We start from the raw sequence: 21,202 nt of genomic DNA, 5'->3' as shown, positions 1-21,202 counted from the left end.
CCAGGTCCCATTCCCACCACCCATCACAGGAAGAATAATTATTATAGAGATAACAAAACTTGGAAAACAAAGTTTAAAAGCATTGAAGGTTGCTGAAAATAGTTCTAGCTTTAATAGGGAAAAGGTTTACAGCTCTGCGTTGCAATGATCACTACTATGTTATTATCACCTCTGTTTTATGCTCAGCTTAAATGCAATTGATGTGGGTGAAAATCCCTTTCTGACAAAAGCATAATATACTTAGATTCTCTATTTAGAATGAGATTAGGTCCCTAGAAATAATGACAACCACCAGCACTTACATAAATGCTAACACTTTACACTCGTTAATTTGCTAATTCACACAACATCCCCGGGAGGTAAGCCCATTTCATTCTATCCTATTATCTCTGCTTTAGTGATGAAGGTTACGCAGCAAATCAATGGTATGATGGGGGATTATAATGCAAAGTTAATGCCTAAATGTCAGGCCTGCTTTGTTCAGAGTTGAAGGTTGGGGCCTCCCAAGCTGCTACTCATTTCCTCCTTGGGATGATGACGCCCAGCTAACACATCCTGCCTGTTGTATGGGGAGGAAAAACTGAGAACTACTGAGGTTTTGCCATGGTGCCTTTCTTGTCTGTGCTAGCATCTCTTGACTGATTTCCCGGTAGTCTGTGGTCAGCAAACAGAGCAAAGCTAACGGGCCTCCATGACCCCAGCCTCATTAACACCACGGTATGAGTGTCCTGAGCTAACCAGCCATAAACTTAAAGCATACTGAGTGCTTCATGATGCAATAATATCACTGAGAGGTGAGAAAGAAAGAGGCATTTTCTCTACTCAGAGATATATCTGAGTGATGGATTATTTGGGTGTCCTTTTGAAGATACCATTAAAAAATCCATTATTTAGTTTGAGATATGGATCACAATTCAGCTAAAAATGTGAAGATAACATTCCTGAATAAAGGACTTATTACTTAGCTGTCACTGGTTTGCATACAGATTGGTTTTCTACTTCTTAGAAAACATTTAAAAATGAGATTACAATACAATGGTTCCCACTGCATTGCTAGCATGAAAGTATTCAGTGTTAAAGCTACCAGACGTGAGAATGACGGTAGCATTCCCAGAGGATCATGCTGACTTGAAAAAAGGCTTGTGCCTTGGTGGTCCTACACACTAAGGTCAACAGGCATCCACACTTCAGTAATGCTACTGGCACCCCACACCATCACTCACTACCCACTGGGTCCAAGACAAGTACCACATCCAAAAACCCAGCTTTGCAGCAATAAATGATGATGGGATGTAAGGCTTCACATCAACCTGCAACTTACTGGTGTCATCTGGTGTGAGAAAACAAAGTTTCAGGTCAAAACAAACTGACGAAAAGACATGGAAGCCTTTGCAAGGCAGGATAAACATTGAGTTCAGGGCCTAAATCCAGCTTTTGACATGCACAAAACAGAATTATTCTAGATTCTCTCCCTCCCTTTATTCCTTTCTCCTTTCCTTCTTTGCCTCCACCTCCCACACCTCTCTGGATGCCTAATTTGTCCCAATATTAATGAGATAATTATAAGAAGCAATTCTGTAAAAGTTGCCACTTACATTTTCACAATGTCAACCTACAACGTTTATGAAAAAAATATCATTAGAAACAATAGCAGCAATGGCTGATCTGGATCTTTTATTTCCAACTCTCTGTATTTATGTTAAAACTAATTTAGTTTAAAAACCAACAAATATATATACATATATATACTCTTATACTCTGCGTGTTTGTGTGTGTGTGTAAATTTGATTTCATTTATCTTCACATTCTAGTGGCTAGCAATCTAATGATGACGACTTCCATGTTTGGAGTCATGTTTTTTAAGCAGAGATTGAAAATCACTCAATTGTTTGAAATACAACTTTTATATTTACAGTATTAAAAACGAATGGGGAAAAAGCAGTGGCCTGGCCCTCATAGTTGGCATCACATTTATGAGGAAAGGACAAATGTTAGATATGATTGCTGCCAGAGGTGATACATTAATTTGGGTGATAGTGGCCATGATTGTATGTCCTCTTTGGAAACAGGTGGAGAAACTGGGTGCTCATGTGATATGATCTGAGAGCTCCATGAGACCCAGCCTGAATCCAATTCACTTTTCTAACTAGTCTCATTCTCCTAATACTAGTATAGTTTAAGTGAAAAAAATACGGGCTTCTCCTTCAAAAAGTCAATAGTTGACAACACATGTATTTACCTGAGATTATATGGAGGGCTTTGTTAACAAGTAGTGGTATCCCTTCCAATCTGCCTGTTATCTTTTTGGAAACCAAAGAGAGAAAAATGGAAGAGGAGGGTCTGTCTGTGTATATATGCTTGTTGGGGACATTGTGCAATGAAATACAGAATAACATGCTTGATTGGAGGATGGGGTAACACGATTTGTCATATTCTTCATCTGCTTCATTTTTCTTAATTCATAGACTAACACATTATGGTCTAAGAATTCATTAAGGGATTCTAATGTTTGTAAACATGAGCCTTAATGCAGCAATAAGCCTGAGAAATCAATCCCAAAATGGACCTTCCAAATCTACCAGAGCCGGCTATGCATGTGCTAACAGATCCTTTTTGTTCATGAAAGGCTTTGAAATGTGCCCCATGTGAAGGTGAATAGATTCTGATACTATGAAGAGTGACCTGGTTAAAGCATAAGGTTGAAGACAGGAACATAGTTATATGAAAATGTGCATCCTGGGTCAGGCGCGGTGGCTCACGCCTGTAATCCCAGCACTTTGGGTGGCCGAGGTGGGCAGATCACCTGAGGTCGGGAGTTTGAGACCAGCCTGACCAACATGGAGAAACCCCATCTCTACTAAAAATACAAAATTAGCCGGGCATGGTGGCGCATGCCTATAATCCCAGCTACTCGGGAGGCTGAGGCAGGAGAATCACTTAAACCTGGGGGGCAGAGGTTGTGGTGAGCAGAGATCGTGCCATTGCCAGCCTGGGCAACAAGAGTGAAACTCTGTCTCAAAAAAGAAAAAAGAAAAAGAAAAGAAAAAGGAAGAAAGAGAAAAGAAAGAAAGAGAAAGAAAGAAAGAAAGAGAGAAAAAGAAAGAAAAGAAAATGTGCATACTATGGAGAAAGCGTGGCCAAAACAAAAGTAATATTCAAATCTTTCACTAAAAAGGAATATAAAACCATGGCCCAGCTTAAACATGGTTCTGCAGCTTCTGAATATCAGGTTAACCAGCTCAAACAGATGTCAAGGCTTTCCCTGCTGTCATATGAGTAAGAAGCTTTATGCCTTTTCTAAGCATAAATTGATTTGGCATTCATCTCAAAACCTTCCTAACTGAGTCCTGCAGTAAATGGACTAAACCCATTATAGTATTGCTTCAGAATTCATTCATGCAATCATTTATTCAGCAACTATGTACAAAGCACATCATCCACAAAATACCTGGATGTCACAAAGTTTCAGATCCACACCTAAATCTACATCATTAATTTCCTTCTTACTGAAGACTTTGTCAAGTGAAATAACTGGGGAATAAGCACAATACAGATAAAGCTTAAACACAATGTGACATGAGATAGACTGGAGGACTCGAGCTGCATTATGTAACCTGGGAGTGTGCAAACAATCCTCTAACACAGTGAGCGAGTGCCAAAAGTACAAGGCTGTATCTTGAATATGGCATGAGGAGGTAAACTTGGGATTGAAAAAAACTGTTATAAAAGGGCCACGTCCATTATTCATTCCCCACAAGGTTAGGCGTCCATCTGTTGTTGCCTAGGGGAAGGCTGTTTCTTTCCCTATGGTGCTTCATAGGCATGTAGAGATACCAGTGTTGACCTAACATTATATACTAGTCCCTCACAGCAGGATAACATAAACGAAGTCTATGACCCTTATATACACAGTGTTACAAAATATCCCATTTTAATGCCAATTAGTAGGCTAGAAAACAAAGTAAAAGAAACCCTCTGTAATTTACAATGAGCTTTGCTTTCTCCAAAGCCCTTTGAAAGTGACGATGTGGCAGATTTACCATCAGTGGTCAGGCATTGTTTCTAGCAAAGAGAGCAAGTGGAGGTCTGGGTCTATTGCAGCTTAGGCTAAGGAAACCAAGAAAACTTTTTATGTTGCTTCCAAAAATGTCCATAGAGTAGCTATTTGCATCCCAAGCACTGATGAGAGAAAGATGATTTATTTTGGACTGTTATACTGAAATCATCTCATATGGACTTACATTTTTTCCCCCTTGTGTCCAAAATGGTTTTATTTATGCTTTTCTCTGTGATTTTAGAAATCCTGACTTGGATATAGTTTTTTACTCACCAGAAATGACTGCAAGGTGGCAGCCAAATTAGGCTTGAGCCTAATCTCTTTGTGGGAGACAGCCAATTGCTCTACTAGTTGACCAGATTCTTTCTCCTCACTGTGACCAGAATAGTGTCTTTTGTGTATGTGTATGTATATATATATATACTGAGCTCAAACTACATATGCAGTTTGGTGTTCTACCTTTTCATTTAATACTGTATTGTAGAAATTTTCCATGTCATTAAACTTCTGGAACATGACAGTTACATCTTTACATATGCCATATGTAGAAGTGGCATTGTTAGGGTATGCAAAAGTAAGTCCAAATGTATTCCAGAATAGTTGTATTAATTTAAATCCAATTGGCAGTATATGAATTTGTGTATCTTATCTCTTTGTCAGGTATTAATCTTTTTAAAAATATGCTAATATAAAAAGTGAAAAAATTGCATCTGATTCATTCTTTTTGCATTTATTCAAATACTAATTAGGTGGAACGTTTCATATGTCTTCCTTTCTATACTGATCATGTCTTTTGCCCATTTATCTATTGGGATCTTAGGTTTCTGCTTTTGTTTTTATTTTAAATGGTACATATTAGGGATACTAAACAATTGAAATATTTATTAGAAATATTTTCCTTTGTTGATTGCTTGTTGATTGTTATTTATTTTGTGTTGTAGGTTTTTAGGAATATATGGTTTCATTTTTTGCTGTTTTTATGAAACTAAATCTATCAATCTTTTACACTGTGATTTGTTTCTTTGTTTTTAAGCTTAGAAAGTCCTTCTCTAGCCAGAGACATGTGACAAACATTCAACTATATGAGTTCTTGCTCTTTAAGGTTTAACTTGTTTTTTTTTTTTTACATGTAACTATTTAAATTATCTATAATTCATTTTGTTGTACAATGTCAGGTAAGTTTCCACACCAGTTTGTTTCTTTTTTTTCTTACAAAGAGGAGATGGGCTGTTCCTGCACTATTTGTTGAATAATCATGAATTTCTATAATGATTCATGTTAACTCCTTTATCAAATATAAATTGCTATACTCGGGTTTCTATTCCATTGACATTGAGATTATTCCATATTTTTGTGCCAATAGCTCCTGATTTCATTATTTCAGCCTCATGAGATGTTTTAATATCTGGTGGAGTTAAACCTCCATTACTCATATTTTCATTTAAACTATGTATTTTTTTAGGACACATTTTAGAACTCTACATGCTATAATCCCAAAACAACTTAAAAATAACACAGCTAGATAAACAAACCCAATGGGTACTTGTCTAGAAGCCAATCGATTACCTCCACTTAGCAATTAAATAGTTCTAGACCTATTCTAATCTCAATGACATTATAATGTGCAAACTAGAAACAGGTCATGTTGTGTAATCTGTATCCTTCATTACATGCAAATAAATCCGTGCAAAGAAAACAGAAACCTAGATTACTGTGGTAGTTCAGGTTGGTAGAAGAGATGAAAGTTATTTTAACGAGGATGGTAATGGAAAGCAATAATGTTAAAATAGTTCAGAGGCTACTGTGACTATAGACACACGACTCCCATTAACTGTAACTGGAGTTAAGCACATGTAATGATAACAAAATAGACCCCTAAATGTCTTTCCAATTGGAAAATAAGCAAATGTGTTCCATGAAACAGAGTGCTTTTGTGTAGAAAATACAGTATTCTAACTGAGATGCACAAATTACTTTCACATTGATATTGTTCACGGTACGATGTTGGTATTGTTCCTATGCATAGGGATGTAGATCTGCTAGAGGTAACTTCTGTGCAAAGAACGCCTTTCCTTTTCTTAATGCTCAGCATTCGTTATGTTATTAAAGGAAAAATCTCAATAGTTGCAATGGATTTATTAATTCAGTAGCTTGTTATCAACATGAAACTCTGCTGTGCTAGGGGAAAAACAAATTAGATTTTACAAAACTGCAGTAGTGAGATTAAATCACTTTTCTATATTTCACTTTCTTCTTATCCTCCCTGCCAGGTAGTAACTCTACTCTCCATCTCTATTATGAACCTCATATTTTGCAAACTATCAAGTCTCGTACTAATGTAAAGGTACATTATCAAACAAACTCAATTATAGTAACTTTAGGAAGATTGAAATACCTGATAAAAGTAAAATCACATAGTACAATAATATTAATTCAAGGCATTAAAAACGTATCCACATTAAACTACAAATGTAGAAAATATGCAATACTTACTTTTATCTATCATAAACATGATATTTTTATAACATGTGCAGCCAATCTCTTGGGATTCTGAATGACTGGCATTTACATAATTGATAACGTGGGCATTTCAAGAAATCTTAGAAAAGTATGGTTAAGAAAAAATTACATCAGTATATTGTTCAGTATTTCAACTGCCACAGACCTTGCCATTGATTATCTTTGGACTCAATGTCAAAGCTAGTGAATAGATTTTTTAAAATGTCCTTGGTTTTGTATATGAGCCATGCATTATGTTTGCTTCTTTACTAGAGAATGCAATTGGGTCGTAAGACAGATTTTCTCTCTGTGATGTTCAAAGTCTGATGAGGATGCCTGCATATCTAGAAAATACAGAAAAAGGTGACAAATAAATATATGAAGAAAGTTAGGCAATAGTTGGTAAAGCTTCCAAGGAAGTTATATATGTGAAACATATTGAAGAGCAAGCTAACAGAAACCACACAAACTACAACAGAGATGCTCAAGGTGTCTATGATAGTGGCTTATACATAGTAGTTTCTAGAAACTTGTCTGTTGATTAAATAATCATCCAATCATTAGCACCAAATCAGAAACTGATCCTTGAATTCACCTTCAGCTCTGCTGCTTTCACAGAGGGAATGTATTTTGACATTAATACAAGGAAAGGAAAGGCTTTCTTCTGTCTGTCTATCCACACATTGTTACTGCATAAGCTATCTGCAGGGTACCTTAACAGGCACCCTTGTACATTATGAGGGTAGATAGGATAAATGTACCAACAACTAGAACATGAAACTAACTATATTGTCTCTTGTAGCATCTATTACATTTTAAGTACAATGGAGGTTCAAAGTGGAGAAAAATCATATCCCTTGAGTACAGGAGCTGGGAGTCAGGGACAACTTCATCCCAGTTAAGCCTTAAAAGATAGGGGGATTTCAACAAGAAGAAACAGAAAGATAGCTGTTAATTTTTGATTAGCAGAAAAAGGGAATTCTAGTTCTCGAATATTGCTATTTAATGACTAAATGTTTCCTATTTGCAAAGAGGGTATGAAAAGCAATGAATGTATAAAGGAAGAACCAGAATGTCTATACATATTTAACTTTTATTTTCTAAGGAAGAAAATAATGAAATAAAATGTACTGACTGGACTTGTAGTTATTAGAACTAAGACAGTGACAGCTGTTTCAATAAACATGTAATTTTAATTTTAATTCTATTTTTTTAAAAAAACAGTCTTGAAGCATTTACACAGAAAACAGGAGTTCTGCTTTAAAAAGTGAGCAGAAATGGGCTCTCTGAAATCTTCCGAAGAGGTTCTATTGTTGAAGCCTAGATATCCTAGATAGTATCAAGAGTGACAGTAGAAAAGCCGATCAAGGCATAGATTGCAATAACCTGGGCCAGGAGTGTTTGGCAGGGTGAGAGCTCAAGCAGCCATTTGGGTTGGTGGAGAATAAACTAGCTGTTAAATGGCATGGTGGCTACAAGGTCAATTCATTACTATCACCTGTCATCTCTGTGCCTTTCTACTCCATGTGTGGCATATATGCCTATGACTAAGAATAGTAGGCATCAGCCATTTCTCTAACTTTGAGCACATGATGGACAATCCTCTGTCATTTTCTGAGGCAGTTGTTTGTGATCTGCCTGAACTTTGTTGCTGATATGCTGACTTAGAATACACTTACCTGTCACCTGCCTTTGTTTCTGAATCACTCTAAGACCATGTATCTACTCTTTTTGTTTTTAACATGTGCAACCCATCTCTTGGGTCTGGGCTACGTATTTCTTGCTGATGATGGAAGTTTTAGGGTAGTCAGTCCAACTCCCCAGCTTAAGTAAGCCCAGGTACCCTTGATATGCAGGCTCGCTAGTTTCAGCAGTGAGGCAGAAATGGCAGTCCTTCATTCACCCTGCATGATGTCTCCATTTCCCAAAGAACCAGATCACAGAAATATACCACTGCCTATGATTTTGATAAAAGATACTTAACCTACAGCTTACAATGCAAGAGTCTATAAACAGGTGCTTCCCATTAGCAATGTTCCCCATGCTAGCCTGTGCTTAATTACTTAACCAGTTGTATGAACAAAGGCAACCTGTATGGTTAATATCACACACACTTTAACAGCTGTCGGTGCCATTGTTTTAAAATATAAATTGTCCCTTAAGGTAGAAGCCAGTCAAAAGTTGTTTTAAATATGAACAATTAGGACACAGTTAAAACACAGCTTCTTGATTCCATATTCATAATTGGCACAAGTTCCTTTATATTTCTAGTGTCTAACACAATCCATGCACAACCTGAGTGCCAGGCTGAGCCTATACATGAATAAAAATGGCTACTAACCTAGCAACTTGCTTCTCATATAAGATGTCTCAAAGAATCATTCCTGACATTTACATCTATTGGGACAAAGCCAGTCCTCACATTGTCGGATAAATGTATAAATCTAGATCATCATACACTGATGTTCTTTGCAGCATTGTTTATACTAATGAATATCATAAATAACCAATATGTCCATCATGGGATTAGACAAAACAGGGAACCTACAAACATTGGGATACTATGCAGTCAATCTAAATTATTACATAGATCTACATGTACTTGATAAAAAGAGGTCCATATGATAAGGTGAAAAAGGCAAGTTATAAGAGTATGTCATAATCTGATTTTTGAAAAAAATATAATTTATAATATTATAATTTTTAAAGTTTAGAGGGATATATACCAATAAAAAATAGTGGCTATCTATGAATGGTGGGATGACTATTTTTTTTTTTTTTTTTGAGATGGAGTCTCGCTCAGCCATGCAGGCTGGAGTGCAGTGGTGCGAGCTTGGCTCACTGCAACCACCGTCTCCCGGGTTCAAGCGATTCTTCTGTTTCAGCCTCCCAAGTAGCTGGGATTACAGGCACCCGCCATCATGCCCAGCTAATTTTTGTATTTTAGTAGAGATGGGGTTTCACCATGTTGGCCAGGTTGGTCTTGAACTCTTGACCTCAGGTGAGCCGCCCACCTCAGCCTCCCAAAGTGCTAGGATTACAGGCATGAGCCACCACACCCATCTGATTCTTTTATATATATATATATATATATATATATATATATATATATATTTCTATAATATCTGAATTTTTGGCATCGAGCATGATTAATTTGTCAAACTAGAGAACAAAATCTAGATAGGATGTTAAATTCTCAGTCTTTAGCTACAAAGTACATATTGTTTTCAATTTTAAGAAAGAGTAGCATAGGATCCAATAATCTCTAAACTAATTCCTTGTTGATTATACCATCACTAAGTATACTATAATGGAAAGAAAAAAAGGATATAAAACAGGTGCCAGTTTTCTGCCCTGTTTCAGTAAGGGCCGTGGAATGTTCCCTGATGGGGAAGTCATGGCTTACAAATTTTAGAACATGAATAAATTTGTGTCCACACAGTTATCATTTATAAAGGTATTTCACGTATCTTAGATTATAAATTCTAAACGTTAAAGTCTTAAAAAGTCATTCTCTCTAAAAGATTGACTCTCTCCAAACAGATGGGTAAAAATCCAGAAAAAATAGGAGGTATGTCATTACATCACCTGGAGAGAGTTTTACTTCAATGATAAAAATCACATGAGACTTCAAAAAAAAAAAAGTCTGTCCTTTGATGGTAAAAGGTACTGACCGATGTTTAGTAAAGCATGCATTCCGGGTTAATTTTCCCTTCATAGTGCAGGCAGTGTGGGGTGGAAAGGGAAGTCTTAGCACTAAGCATTATATTCTTTCTTACCACTTATAACAATGGAGCAAAGTAAAGCTAACTGCTATGTGTAGTCTTTGAACTTATTAATGTAGACTACTAGACTCATTTGTTTCCTAACCAATTAGGCCCACTTTGCGTTTATGCATTCGCAAAATGAACCTTTCTAAACAGCAGTTTCCTTATTCGTAAGATGGGGATAATAATGGTACTTACACTGAAGAGTATTAACAGAACTAAATGAGGTAATCTAGTACCTGGCCCATACTAATCTTCTGATGGATGTGAAGAGCATGCACACAAATCAATAAACAAGCCTCAAGCAAAAAACTGTTTCTACTTACAATGGATAGTCACAATTTAGCGTGACAGGTCAAAGTTCTCAGTGTATGGCCATACATATGGGTTCACATCTTTGTTCTGCCACTTAAGAGCTATGTTTTTCTCATTTTAATTTCCCCTTGTGAACATAAAAATAATATTAAAGACCCACCTAACAGGGCAGTTACAAAGACTTTAGTAATGAAACAATAAAGTAAAATGACCAGAATGGCACCCGATACAGAGAAAAAGCTGAACATTTTAAATATTAGATATTGTGAGAGCCAAATTCTAAAGATTTTAGCATCACGATCATATTACACTTTTCAAAGTCTAGACAGCCTCATTATGGTACTATGACATTTTTTAGTCACTTTTGGGACAATGAGATTAGATGCAAACAGATGTTTATAGAAGTATTTTTCAGATTAGCCTATTAAAACAAAGACTTAAAAAGATCAGCCAGAAGTCAGAATTTATCAAGGTTCTAACTCTATTTCACAAGTCATCATAGGCGAGGGTATTTTTTTTATGCCCTTGAGAAGCAATGAAAATCTTTCATAACTATTTATTTATTTTTCTTATTGTCATCCAGTGGGTATAGAAATGTTGCCAGACTGCTTTCTATTACTTCGCTGCTTTAGGATTCCAGTTGTCTGGACAGATTTGTCCCTTAGGGTAGAAAGAGATTATTTCTAGAGATTCCAGCCTGGCTTGAATGATGCATCTAGCAAAACCGGTCACTCATTTTTTTTTTTTTTTTTTCTAGGACAGCAGATTTACCAGGCAACCTGCTGAAATTTAATTCGGTTTCCTGAGTAGACTTATGCACTCGAAAGAGGAGGAGCCTTGCTGTCATAAGCAGAGTCTGTTCCAATGTCAGGCATATTTCCCTCTGTCCAAAAACTGGCCCGCAATTTATTTCAACCATCTTTTCTTGAACATTGACTATGTGCCTGGCACAGTGCTAGAGGGATACAGAGATAAATAAGCCAGTCTTTCAAGGCAGGTACTATGTAGTGATTGTGGCATTTTGGTTTAAAAATTAGTCTAATGGAAATGTATTAAGGCTTTCTCTTTACTCTGTTATATAGTTCTCAGTGAGTCAGTTTGAGAACTTAGATTATATTGGATCCCCTGATACCAAAATGAAATGTCTCAGCCCTTTGCCTCATGGTGTTCTCTCTCAAATGCGGTTAGCATACAAAGATAATGAGAAGAGAGTTATAGTGTGTGCTATGATGAGGGGTATACTGTTCAGGAGTACAGAAATTAAATACTCAGCCAAGCCTTAGGGGAAGCATCTTTGGGAAGACTTTCTAGAGAAGGCAATATTGTCGTAGATTCTTAAAGGATATGGATGAATTATCCTTGAAGAAAAGTATATTCCAGGAAAAGGAGATGCTGTGAGGAAAGGAAGAGAAAATATGAGGTAAAAAAAGTGTGTGTTAAGATGACAAACAAAATCAGTATTGATTAAAAGCAGGGGATGATGGTTAGAACACAGATTGGGCTTATGTGTCATTTTAAGGCTCTTGAACTTCAGATATGCAATAGGGAGTGAAATGGTAAGACAGTTCAATTTGGTGATCATGCAGTAGGTGAACTTAATAAGGACAAGACAAAAATTAGGGATTCATTGGACATGTAGGATAGAAAAGGAGTCCAAGATCACGCTAAAATTTCCAGCCTATATGTTTGGGAGAATGGTGGTTCCATCATCTAAGAATATATAGGAGAAAAAGGTGCATTCCAGGTGATGATGAGTTCAGTTAGGGATTTGTCAATTTGTATGCCTTTAAAACATCTGAGTGGACCTGCCCAGCAGGCCGTTACAAATATTACAAGACCAAGGTTCAGGGGAGAGGCCTGAAAAGAGTGAGAGAGATTTGGGTAATAGATGGTAGATGGTTATCAAAGCCATCATTCAGGAATGTACGTAAAGTGAGAAAAGCAATGGGCTAATGATCAAATCCTGGGAAACAGTGACATTTAAGAGATAAGTATAGGAAGAAGAGTCCATGAAACAAAACAGCAAATATTCAGAGAGGCATAGAAAGAACCATTACAGTACACGTTATGGAATTCAGGGGAGTAGATATTTTGAAAAATGGAATAAGCAATAATATCATATGTTGTAGAAAGATGCAGTAAAATAAAGACAAACTATCAGATTTAGAAATATGGAGGTCATTAGAGACCTTAATGAGAGCAATTTCAGTTCGAAATAAGGGGAGCAGAAGCCAGATTGCAGAAGGTTGAGGAGTAAGTGGAGGCAATGAATATAACTTACACTTGGATTTCCCATGACCCTGAAAGGGGTGATATTTTCTTAGAGCGCAAACAGTTGCCTCAGGTCATTGTGCCCGATGTACCCAACACCACTTCTAGCTGAAACCATCACCCTCAATAGTTTTTTTTTTTTTTACTTAGGAAAGCAGTACTAAATAGGCTTTTTCCCCCTCAACAGTGGCCAATGAAGGGACCATTATGGACATCAGTTTCCTTCAGGGGCAGCCAATTCATAGGTAACACATGGCATGATTTGTGATGAAAGGCACTACTCAATAGGGCAATAAGCCAGTTGAAAGATAAATAGAAAAGAACAGACACACAGAAGGAAGTAAAATTCATTTTGTTTCTTAAGGGGTCCAGAGTAAGTTTCTGTTCTAAAAGAGCCCAATGTAACAAAGATATTAATTACATGATGTAATTCCCAATGTTGCAGCCAATTTCATTAAAAAAAAAAAAAGTCAGTGGAGCTCACTAGGGCATTATTTCTTAAAACAGGGTATATTTACAGTTTTGTGTTTTCACTTTATGGTACAGTAAAAAGTGTTTACATAAGGATACCCTGCATCATCACCTTATGAGTAACTAGTGTACTGATCACTCATATACAAAAAGGCTTATATATATTTGCTTTCATATTACGTAAAAGCCAAGCAACATTATTGTGCACTGTACTAATGAAGGTTTCATGATAATTTGAAGAGAGAAAATTTTTCAGAGAGTTGAGTCATCACAGGGTGCAATGCTCTTTCACACAACAGTCTAGGCAAGCTGGACATATGAGAACTGTGACATAACAGTCAGTACCGTCTTCAGGACATGATCAGTTGTACTATACGGATGTAATCCTTGTGGACCAACTTGCAATTGTTCATTAGCTATAAATTGAGTGGTAAATATGTACTGAATACTTTTTTGCTTCCTGATTCCAGCAGTAAATGGATTAAATACCCATGTTATATTCCAATCCTAGCCTTCTCTTCATGTGAGCAACACAACTTTACAAGGTTCTGGAGCAGACATCCTATTAAAACTGGAATTTGAGAGTTGCTCTCTACCAAAATTTTCATTTGGTATGGAGTCAGATGACCCTGAATTCTATCACAAAACGTTGACTGATGGTACTAGTACCACTAGTATCACTAGTACCACTAGTACCACTAGTACCACTTATACAACAGGGATGCTCTGCATTTGTAATGATAAGGTCAAAAAAATGTATAAGTGGATCTGAAGCTCTACTATTAAATCTAGCATCAGTAGGCACATTAAGTGAACATTAATTTTAGTTTTATCTGTTTTATTAAAATTCTTAAAGCATATAGAGTTTATGCCTATTTTTATATTTAAGCAACATATATTAAAAGTAAGTCTAAGTCGATTACTGGGGACCCAAAATTATTAGGTTCTCATTAAAATGTATCCACAGATCCCTTTTACTACACCTAAAATTTGAGAAACAATGCATTGGGTAGACTAATCACTATACTCAGGCTTTCTTTCTATCTAGTCAATCTCTAATCCAGCTTTGAAAACAGTCTTCTCGAAGATGGCCGAATATGAACAGCTCCGGTCTACAGCTCCCAGCCTGAGCGACGCAGAAGACAGGTGATTTCTGCATTTCCATCTGAGGTACCACGTTCATCTCACTAGGGAGTGCCAGACAGTGGGCGCAGGACAGTGGGTGCGCACACCGTGCATGAGCCGAAGCAGGGCGAGGCATTGCCTCACTCGGGAAGCCCAAGGGGTCAGGGAGTTCCCTTTCCTAATCAAAGAAAGGGGTGACGGACGGCACCTGGAAAATCGGGTCACTCCCACCCGAATACTGCGCTTTTCCGAAGGGCTTAAAAAATGGCGCACCACGAGATTATATCCCGCACCTGGCTCGGAGGGCCCTACCCCACGGAGTCTCGATGATTGCTAGCACAGCAGTCTGAGATCAAACTGCAAGGCGGCAGCGAGGCTGGGGGAGGGGCGCCCACCATTGCCCAGGCTTGCTTAGGTAAACAAAGCAGCCAGGAAGCTCGAAGTGGGTGGAGCCCACCACAGCTCAAGGAGGCCTGCCTGCCTCTGTAGGCTCCACCTCTGGGGGCAGGGCACAGACAAACAAAAAGACAGCAGTAACCTCTGCAGACTTAAATGTCCCAGTCTGACAGCTTTGAAGAAAGCAGTGGTTCTCCCAACATGCAGCTGGAGATCTGAGAACGGGCAGACTGCCTCCTCAAGTGGGTCCCTGACCCCTGACCCCCGAGCAGCCTAACTGGGAGGCACCCTCCAGCAGGGGCACACTGACACCTCACACTGCAGGGTACTCCAACAGACCTGCAGCTGAGGGTCCTGTCTGTTAGAAGGAAAACTAACAAACAGAAAGGACATCCACACCAAAAACCCATCTGTACATCACCATCATCAAAGACCAAAAGTAGATAAAACCACAAAGATGGGGAAAAAACAGAACAGAAAAACTGGAAACTCTAAAAATCAGAGCGCCTCTCCTCCTCCAAAGGAACGCAGCTCCTCACCAGCAACAGAACAAAGCTGGATGGAGAATGATTTTGACGAGCTGAGAGAAGAAGACTTCAGACGATCAAATTACTCTGAGCTACCGGAGGATATTCAAACCAAAGGCAAAGAAGTTGAAAACTTTGAAAAAAATTTAGAAGAATGTATAACTAGAATAACCAATACAGAGAAGTGCTTAAAGGAGCTGATGGAGCTGAAGACCAAGGCTCGAGAACTACGTGAAGAATGCAGAAGCCTCAGGAGCCGATGCGATCAACTGGAAGAAAGGGTATCAGCAATGGAAGATGAAATGAATGAAATGAAGCGAGAAGGAAAGTTTAGAGAAAAAAGAATAAAAAGAAACGAGCAAAGCCTCCAAGAAATATGGGACTATGTGAAAAGACCAAATCTACGTCTGATTGGTGTACCTGAAAGTGATGGGGAGAATGGAACCAAGTTGGAAAACACTCTGCAGGATATTATCCAGGAGAATTTCCCCAATCTAGCAAGGCAGGCCAACGTTCAGATTCAGGAAATACAGAGAACGCCACAAAGATACTCCTCGAGAAGAGCAACTCCAAGACACATAATTGTCAGATTCACCAAAGTTGAAATGAAGGAAAAAATGTTAAGGGCAGCCAGAGAGAAAGGTCGGGTTACCCTCAAAGGGAAGCCCATCAGACTAACAAACAGCGGATCTCTCGGCAGAAACCCTACAAGCCAGAAGAGAGTGGGGGCCAATATTCAACATTCTTAAAGAAAAGAATTTTCAACCCAGAATTTCATATCCAGCCAAACTAAGCTTCATAAGTGAAGGAGAAATAAAATACTTTACAGACAAGCAAATGCTGAGAGATTTTGTCACCACCAGGCCTGCCCTAAAAGAGCTCCTGAAGGAAGCGCTAAACATGGAAAGGAACAACCGGTACCAGCCACTGCAAAATCATGCTAAAATGTAAAGACCATCGAGACTAGGAAGAAACTGCATCAACTAATGAGCAAAATAACCAGCTAACATCATAATGACAGGATCAAATTCACACATAACACTATTAATTTTAAATGTAAATGGACTAAATGCTCCAATTACAAGACACAGACTGGCAAATTGGATAAAGAGTCAAGACCCATCAGTGTGCTGTACTCAGGAAACCCATCTCACGTGCAGAGACACACATAGGCTCAAAATAAAAGGATGGAGGAAGATCTACCAAGCAAATGGAAAACAACAAAAGGCAGGGGTTGCAATCCTAGTCTCTGATAAAACAGACTTTAAACCAACAAAGATCGAAAGAAACAAAGAAGGCCATTACATAATGGTAAAGGGATCAATTCAACAAGAAGAGCTAACTATCCTAAATATATATGCACCCAATACAGGAGCACCCAGATTCATAAAGCAAGTCCTGAGTGACCTACAAAGAGACTTAGAACCCCACACATTAATAATGGGAGACTTTAACACCCCACTGTCAACATTAGACAGATCAACGAGACAGAAAGTCAACAAGGATATCCAGGAATTGAACTCAGCTCTGCACCAAGCAGACCTAATAGACATCTACAGAACTGTCCACCCCAAATCAACAGAATATACATTTTTTTCAGCACCACACCACACCACACCACAATTCCAAAATTGACCACATACTTGGAAGTAAAGCTCTCCTCAGCAAATGTAAAAGAACAGAAATTATAACAAACTATCTCTCAGACCACAGTGCAATCAAACTAGAACTCAGGATTAAGAAACTCACTCAAAACTGCTCAACTACATGGAAACTGAACAACCTGCTCCTGAATGACTACTGGGTACATAACGAAATGAAGGCAAAAATAAAGATGTTCTTTGAAACCAACGAGAACAAAGACACATCATACCAGAATCTCTGGGACGCATTCAAAGCAGTGTGTAGAGGGAAATTTATAGCACTAAATGCCCACAAGAGAAAGCAGGAAAGATCCAAAATTGACACCCTAACATCACAATTAAAAGAACTAGACAAGCAAGAGCAAACACATTCAAAAGCTAGCAGAAGGCAAGAAATAACTAAAATCAGAGCAGAACTGAAGGACATAGAGACACAAAAAACCCTTCAAAAAATTAATGAATCCAGGAGCTGGTTTTTTGAAAGGATCAACAAAATTGATAGACCTCTAGCAAGACTAATAAAGAAAAAAAGAGAGAAGAATCAAATAGACGCAATAAAAAATGATAACGGGGATATCACCACCGATCCCACAGAAATACAAACTACCATCAGAGAATACTACAAACACCTCTACGCCAATAAACTAGAAAATCTAGAAGAAATGGATAAATTCCTTGACACATACACTCTCCCAAGACTAAACCAGGAAGAAGTTGAATCTCTGAATAGACCAATAACAGGATCTGAAATTGTGGCAATAATCAATAGCTTACCAACCAAAAAGAGTCCAGGACCAGATGGATTCACAGCCGAATTCTACCAGAGGTATAAGGAGGAACTGGTACCATTCCTTCTGAAACTATTCCAATCAATAGAAAAAGAGGGAATCCTCCCTAACTCATTTTATGAGGCCAGCATCATTCTGATACCAAAGCCGGGCAGAGACACAACAAAAAAAGAGAATTTTAGACCAATATCCTTGATGAACATTGATGCAAAAATCCTCAATAAAATACTGGCAAACTGAATCCAGCAGCACATGAAAAAGCTTATCCACCATGATCAAATGGGCTTCATCCCTGGGATGCAAGGCTGGTTCAATATACGCAAATCAATAAACATAATCCAGCATATAAACAGAGTCAAAGACAAAAACCACATGATTATCTCAATAGATGCAGAAAAGGCCTTTGACAAAATTCAACAACCTTTCATGCTAAAAACTCTCAATAAATTAGGTATTGATGGGACATATTTCAAAATAATAAGAGCTATCTATGACAAACCCACAGCCAATATCATACTGAATGGGCAAAAACTGGAAGCATTCCCTTTGAAAACTGGCACAAGACAGGGATGCCCTCTCTCACCACTCCTATTCAACATAGTGTTGGAAGTTCTGGCCAGGGCAATTAGGCAGGAGAAGGAAATAAAGGGTATTCAAGTAGGAAAAGAGGAAGTCAAATTGTCCCTGTTTGCAGATGACATGATTGTATATCTAGAAAACCCCATTGTCTCAGCCCAAAATCTCCTTAAGCTGATAAGCAACTTCAGCAAAGTCTCAGGATACAAAATCAATGTGCAAAAATCACAAGCATTCCTATACACCAACAACAGACAAACAGAGAGCCAAATCATGAGTGAACTCCCATTCACAATTGCTTCAAAGAGAATAAAATACCTAGGAATCCAACTTACAAGGGATGTGAAGGACCTCTTCAAGGAGAACTACAAACCGCTGCTCAAGGAAATAAAAGAGGATACAAACAAATGGAAGAACATTCCATGCTCATGGGTAGGAAGAATCAATATCGTGAAAATGGCCATACTGCCCAAGGTAATTTACAGATTCAATGCCATCCCCATCAAGCTACCAATGCCTTTCTTCACAGAATTGGAAAAAACTACTTTAAAGTTCATATGGAACCAAAAAAGAGCCCGCATCGCCAAGACAATCCTAAGCCAAAAGAACAAAGCTGGAGGCATCACACTACCTGACTTCAAACTATACTACAAGGCTACGGTAACCAAAACAGCATGGTACTGGTACCAAAACAGAGATATAGATCAATGGAACAGAACAGAGCCCTCAGAAATAACGCCGCATATCTACAACTATCTGATCTTTGACAAACCTGAGAAAAACAAGCAATGGGGAAAGGATTCCCTATTTAATAAATGGTGCTGGGAAAACTGGCTAGCCATATGTAGAAAGCTGAAACTGGATCCCTTCCTTACACCTTATACAAAAATCAATTCAAGATGGATTAAAGACTTAAACGTTAGACCTAAAACCATAAAAACCCTAGAAGAAAACCTAGGCATTACCATTCAGGACATAGGCATGGGCAAGGACTTCATGTCCAAAACACCAAAAGCAATGGCAACAAAAGACAAAATTGACAAATGGCATCTAATTAAACTAAAGAGATTCTGCACAGCAAAAGAAACTACCATCAGAGTGAACAGGCAACCTACAAAATGGGAGAAAATTTTCGCAACCTACTCATCTGACAAAGGGCTAATATCCAGAATCTACAATGAACTCAAACAAATTTACAAGAAAAAAACAAACAACCCCATCAAAAAGTGGGCGAAGGACATGAACAGACACTTCTCAAAAGAAGACATTTATGCAGCCAAAAAACACATGAAAAAATGCTCATCATCACTGGCCATCAGAGAAATGCAAATCAAAACCACAATGAGATACCATCTCACACCAGTTAGAATGGCAATCATTAAAAAGTCAGGAAACAACAGGTGCTGGAGAGGATGTGGAGAAATAGGAACACTTTTACACTGTTGCTGGGACTGTAAACTAGTTCAACCATTGTGGAAGTCAGTGTGGCGATTCCTCAGGGATCTAGAAGTAGAAATACCATTTGACCCAGCCATCCCATTACTGGGTATATACCCAAAGGACTATAAATCATGCTGCTATAAAGACACATGCACAGGTATGTTTATTGCGGCATTATTCACAATAGCAAAGACTTGGAACCAACCCAAATGTCTAACAATGATAGACTGGATTAAGAAAATGTGGCACATATACACCATGGAATACTATGCAGCCATAAAAAATGATGAGTTCATGTCCTTTGTAGGGACATGGATGAAATTGGAAACCATCATTCTCAGTAAACTATTGCAAGAGCAAAAAACCAAACACCGCATATTCTCACTCATAGGTGGGAATTGAACAATGAGATGACATGGACACAGGAAGGGGAACATCACACTCTGGGGACTGTTGTGGGGTGGGGGGAGCGGGGAGGGATAGCATTGGGAGATATACCTAATGCTAGATGACGAGTTAGTGGGTGCAGCACACCAGCACGGCACATGTATACGTATGTAACTAACCTGCACAATGTGCACATGTACCCTAAAACTTAAAGTATAATAATAAAAAAAAATAAAAAAATAAAAATAAAAATATGCAGTGCCATTAAACTGCAACCAATGCTTAGTTCTAAAAAAAAAAAAAAAAAAAAAAAAAAAAAGAAAGAAAACAGTCTTCTCAAAGAGACCTTACTCCCCAGCTCAAAAGGCTGCAGTGGATTTAAAACAAGACTAATCTGGTTCAATCCTAATTTGAAGTGGTGAAGAAAAGACAAAACAACAATAAAAATGGTAACAAGTTAACTTTCAGGGACTCAGATTAAAATTCACTGCAAGAGAAGACATATGAAGATAAAAGTGAACAGATTCACACTAAAGGAAGTAGCTTCGGGAGATTAGAATACATGTGTAATACATTTGGCCCCAAAATTTGTGGCAGCTAAAAAAGTACAGGAGAGATTCATGGAGTACATATTTTCTGGGTTTTTAAAAATTGTTTGTTTTTACACAGATCCCACTCTATCCAATCAGATTTTCTCCCATTCTCTACTATTCCCCCTTGAATCTAGTTAGGTTGGCTTCACAACTGTTCCACAAACACATCTATATATCTTCCAGATTTGTGCTTATGTACCCACTCTGCCTTCTCCTTCCCCTCCATTCAAGACTACTTATCCTTCAAAGCCCAACTCAAATCCCACCTTCCCGATCCCTCTAGCCTTCGCTGATCTTTCTCTCCTCTCGACTCCAATAGCACAAACTTAGCTTGTTTCACACAATTC

The 21,202-nt window shown here is 38.1% G+C and overlaps 1 protein-coding gene across 4 annotated transcripts in view; it reads right to left on the bottom strand.

The window, feature by feature from the left end:
• The window catches only part of DIAPH2 (diaphanous related formin 2), a 922,276-nt gene that overhangs the window by 6,268 nt on the left and 894,806 nt on the right, over positions 1-21,202 (bottom strand). The gene's annotated exons all lie outside the window — the stretch shown is intronic.

This window comes from Pan troglodytes, chromosome X (genome assembly GCF_028858775.2).
Source record: "Pan troglodytes isolate AG18354 chromosome X, NHGRI_mPanTro3-v2.0_pri, whole genome shotgun sequence".
Classification (NCBI taxonomy): Eukaryota; Metazoa; Chordata; class Mammalia; order Primates; family Hominidae; genus Pan; species Pan troglodytes.
Note: the sequence above shows the minus strand (reverse complement) of the source record. Positions and strands in the feature narration are given on the sequence as shown.